The sequence below is a fragment of the Littorina saxatilis genome, linkage group LG4, assembly GCF_037325665.1.
Source record: "Littorina saxatilis isolate snail1 linkage group LG4, US_GU_Lsax_2.0, whole genome shotgun sequence".
In the NCBI taxonomy this organism is placed as follows: Eukaryota; Metazoa; Mollusca; class Gastropoda; order Littorinimorpha; family Littorinidae; genus Littorina; species Littorina saxatilis.
The window spans coordinates 54,850,752-54,855,779 of record NC_090248.1 but is presented as its reverse complement, the minus strand read 5'-3'; the positions used below and the strand labels follow the sequence as shown (position 1 = coordinate 54,855,779).

At 40.6% G+C, this 5,028-nt stretch overlaps 1 long non-coding RNA gene across 2 annotated transcripts; it reads left to right on the top strand.

Annotated features, from left to right (window-relative positions):
- The first annotated feature begins 286 nt into the window (after nt 1-286).
- Nucleotides 287-4,770, top strand: LOC138965108 (uncharacterized). Of its 2 annotated transcripts, none has more exons than XR_011455306.1 (4): nt 287-386; nt 916-1,047; nt 1,747-1,830; nt 3,715-4,770. It is a non-coding gene; the product is annotated as an uncharacterized lncRNA (long non-coding RNA). The 2 variants fall into 2 exon arrangements; XR_011455307.1 differs by lacking the exon at nt 287-386 and adding an exon at nt 441-551.
- Nucleotides 4,771-5,028: the final 258 nt, after the last annotated feature.

Here is a 5,028-nt window from a genome sequence, read left to right as displayed (position 1 = left end):
AAAAATATTTGGGCCATGAGCAGATTCGAACCCGAGACCTTCGTCTCGCCATGTCAGCGCTCTACCGATTGAGCTACGGAGACTCGTCGGGATCTAGCGTCGCTTAGAGTATATAATTTTTATACCCCCTAGACCGCTGCGGGACGTGTTTTTGTTTTTGTTTTTAATCGTGTTGTGCTTATATTTTTTCATCAAACATTTATTTCATCTGAGACATCTAATAAGCGGTAAGTATTAGCTTTTTTATTTTTACAATTTAATAATGTTACTAATTGTCCCATCATGCTTCAGCTGGACCAAAAAAGAACGTTGACACTTTTAGATCTGTGGACCTGTCAGTGCGTTGTCGCTGCGTTGATTTGGCTCAGGATTTCCGATTGTTATCTGTAAGTTGCTTGCTGAGATTTTGTATTAAGTCATCTAAGCTTAGTCACTCGTATTTTTGTTGTAACATGTTCCTGTTACTTGTATCTGTGGACGTTTGAAGACAATTTCTCTAATTTTGCTGTCGCAACGGTTTCAGCTGATCAGTGGACATTAGTTCTGCGTTGGTAAATAAACTCTATTTCAATTTGATGTTGATTTTTTATTCTGGTTGATGTGCTTGGTTTTGTGTTATTGTTATACTTGTATGTCCAGGGGTTCCTTATAATTATAATGGTGGTCCAGTGAACGATACCTTCCGCCTGTGGTCAGAGCAATACATTTGCAGATTTTCGGATTCTTCTTCTTCCTTTGGTTAGATCATAGATGTACGATCTGCACGCTAGATAAAGTGAAGCGGTAGGCTAAAAACAGCATACATTAATGAACAACATTCATCATAATAGTGGCCAGGTTGATTGTGTGCGCAATTTAGAATAATTCTATGCATGCTTGGTTGTATTTGATTTCACAGATCTATCACACTTTCAGGGAACTGGGAAGCCGTTTGAGCTGATGTGCCCATGTGGCGAATCGATGTGGGCGTAACCTGCGCACATTTCTTCGGAATTGCACTGAGGATGAACAGGAGGCACTGACGGCAACCCAGACGTGTTTACCAAGGTACGCATGTCCTGCATTTGCATATAGTGTGTAGTTTTGCAGAGAAATATTGACTTTCAAATTGATCTGATAAGTTTTGTTTGTTTGTTTGCTTAACGCCCAGCCGACTACGAAGGGCCATATCAGGGCGGTGCTGCTTTGACATTTAACGTGCGCCACACACAAGACAGAAGTCGCAGCACAGGCTTCATGTCTCACCTAGTCACATTATTCTGACACCGGACCAACCAGTCCTAGCACTAACCCCATAATGCCAGACGCCAGGCGGAGCAGCCACTAGATTGCCAATTTTAAAGTTTTAGGTATGACCCGGCCGGGGTTCGAAGCCACGACCTCCCGATCACCGGGCGGACGCCTTACCACTAGGCCAATTGTGCCGGCGGTTGCGGAATCATTGATTATACTATTTGCTGAAATACTCTGTTTCAAAATTAATATCTCCGTGCAAAACACACCAGACAGTCGCCAAACTCATATGTGGACACACACACACACACACACACACACACACACACACACACACACACACACACACACAGCCAGCCCCCTCTCCTTCCACATTTGACAGAAATCTAAATGTTGATACACAGGTTCACAATAAACAAAAGTATGAGAATCAGAACACTTGTCAGTGTTGCTACGATGTGGAACTTCAGTAAAACAGTGTTTGATTTCTTAACATGCATCTTGTGTGTGCAGGAACCATACTGCTTGGCTGAGGCAGTTCACTTTCTGGAGATGGAGCTAACAGTAATGCGACGAAACCTTGTGGATGCACTTCATGTAAGTTTAAGCTTTCTGTGGGATACAGCGCAGTTACATTTTGAGAATGCTGCCTTATTTTGCAGTCTTCTCCTTAAAAGGTGGAAATAATATACATATTTTTAAGTTCAGTGAGTGCTGAGGCCTGCAATGATAAAATGTTTTCCTGAACTAAGTCTACTCAGAATTTCCATTCGTTATGGTAAAGTAGTGCCGTAAACACTGAGGCCAGCTTTAGTCAAAGCATGGCCAACAGACAACACGCTGCTGATCCGCTTGGATCTGCCATTGCCGCTAACAGTGTATGCAGGGTGCATTCAATATGACACCCTTTTCTTTTGAAAATATTCTCATCGGAGTTTATGATTGGTTTTGACAGTGATCGCTGGCCTCCAGTGGTCGCTGACAAGGTGTTTTCCTTCGGTTCACGTAGGTTTACCTTGAGATCACGTGAGTTAAAAGCGATCCGTTTGTAAGTTTTGGTTAGTTTGATCTAAATAATGAAATATTTTAGAAAATTATGATAGAAATTAGAATGCATTTTATTTTAAAGAATGCATTCCAAATTTCCATATATATCATAGAACACATTCTATATTTATAGAATGCATTCTATAAAATAGAAAACATTGTATAATATAGAATGCATTCAATCATACTTGTCATTTGCCCAGAAATGTATTCTATTATTAATGCATTCTATAACGTCCAACAATGCATTCTTATGATAGAATGCATTCTTATGATAGAATGCATTCCATAAAGCGCCACAAAACTTCTACAGGCCAGCTCGGTATGGTCCCTGCTTCGAAAGCAGATCTACAAACACTCTCACACACACAGCTCTCTCTTTCTCTCTGTCTCTGTCTCTCTGTCTCTCTGTCTCTCTCTCTCTCTCTCTCTCTGTCTCTCTCTCTGTCTCTCTCTCTCTCTCTCTCTCTCTCTCTCTCTCTCTCTCTCTCTGTGCGTGTGTGTGGCTGTGTGTGTGTGTGTGTAGTTCTGCTTTTCTTTGCGGGGCTGGCCTGTTGTAGTTTCGGGACATTATGCATATAAATTATAATGCATTTCAGGACGTTAAAGAACGCATTCTATCAGTATCATAAAAAGCATTTTGGTATTTTGTGTAAATAGAAATAGAATGCATTTTATCATAGAAGGCAGTTCGGGACGTTATAGAATGCATTCTATAATATAGAATACATTACATAATAAATGATTTCCTTATAATTCATTATTTAGATCAAACCAACAAAACTTAGGTAGTTTCTTTACAAACGGATTACTAGAGGGTGCATTCAATATGACACCCTTTTCTTTGAACTAAAACTCATCGGAGTTCACGATTAATTGCGACAGTGATCTTTGGCTTCCAGTGATTGTTGACAAGGTGTTTTCCCTGGGTTCACATAGGTTAAGAACGAGTTAAGGAAAACGGGCGTGCTCAAGGCCTCGCCACAATAACAGTACGGTTTACTGCTTACCTTATATAAACAATTTGTAGAGTGCCATTTTCCAGAGTGGCCATGCGCTAATGAAATCCTTGCGAAAGACCTATTTTAATTCTACTTTTTGTTCTTAGGGACAGACTCCTGCTTCAAGAGGGATTACTTTTTACATTCAGTCGTGTGTGCATGTGCGTGCATGCGAGTGTCATTGTGTGTTGGGAAGGTGAGAGCGAATTGGACGTGACGTATTTGTTCTCTGTTATGTGACCTATGCCCGTTCTGGAATAAAAAAAAGTTTACCTGTAACTGCGATTGTTGGAGATCTGCTGACAGCAAGAAGAAGTCCACTATTAGTTAAGATTTACACTTCAGTGTTATCAATTAAGTACAAACGTTTAACACAAACCTGTTAAGAGTTGGAAATGCATCATGTTCTAAAACTCACTTTTATTTCGAACAGGATGTTCCGGACAGCGAGTTGAAAACTAAACCAAAGACCAAGGGCCTGGAATCCTCCCAACTCTGAGGGGTGTTTTTGTTATCGGACTTTCGTGTGTGAACTTTCAAGATGGGGTTTACCAGAGCTCCGTTCATATTATTTAATAGCAACATATACCGAGCAACAAAAGAAACGCGAAAAAATTCTGCAATGTTTGATTGACAAAATCTCGAACAATTATGGAGTTAGAATTATCAAACCACAACATTTTGATGAAGGCATGTTTGACACAGCTGTTGCGTGAGTATTTTGATGCTGCGATTGTTTCAACACACGGGACAAAACGAAGTTTTGGAGGTCTCGCTCAGTCAGCCTTCATCGCGTTCTCTGGCCACTGATCGGACACTGGTTGCTTCCAGTGATGTTCCTGGTATTGTCAGGGGCTGAATTGAATCGATGTCGAAGACGTTGTGGAAGGAAATTGCGATCTTGTCTTATTGGGGTAATGCGAAAAAATCTACCGCGTTGCATAACTGCAGTGCTTCCAATGTCACCAGAACATTGCAGAAGGTGATAAACTGTTGACACATGCACGTTGAAAGCACATGCCAGCGCTTCTGGATCACCCCCAGCTTTAAATCGACCTGGCATTTTGGTGGTGTCAATCTTGGCATCCTGGCTGTTTCAAAAGTGAGACTGGCAGCAAGCGTGCCATGGTCTCTTTTGGTTGCTAATGCATTAGTGAACACATCTCACACATCAGATTTCTCCTGCTCTACTTGCACGTGCTGCGAGCGCGCATTATGTGTTTTACGATAAACCTGCTTGTCCCGTGTGTTAAAACAGTCACAGCATCAAAATAATCACACAAAAGCAAGGTCAAACATGCCTTCATTAAACTTTTGTAGTTTAATAATTCTAACTCTATAATTGATGAAGATTTTGTCAATCAAACAATGACGATTTTTGTTGCTCGGTATATTATGTGTTCAACAATTCCTACCCCAGACCCGTTTGTTCTGCGACTGCTGCAGACATTTCTTTTTGTCAATTAAAAATGCTTCTTTGCTCACAAAATTTGATTTTAATGTCTTTCTGAATTGTATGACAGTGCAGGATGAAAGTGTTCCAAAAGTGTTCTAAAAGTGTTCCAAAAGTGTTCTAAAAGTGTTCCAAAAGTGTTCTGAAAGTGTTCTAAAAGTGTTCCAAAAGTGTTCCAAAAGTGTTCTGAAAGTGTTCTAAAAGTGTTCCAAAAGTGTTCCAAAAGTGTTCCAAAAGTGTTCTAAAAGTGTTGACCTGAACACTTTTATGTGTTCAGAAGTGGTTACAGCAGGG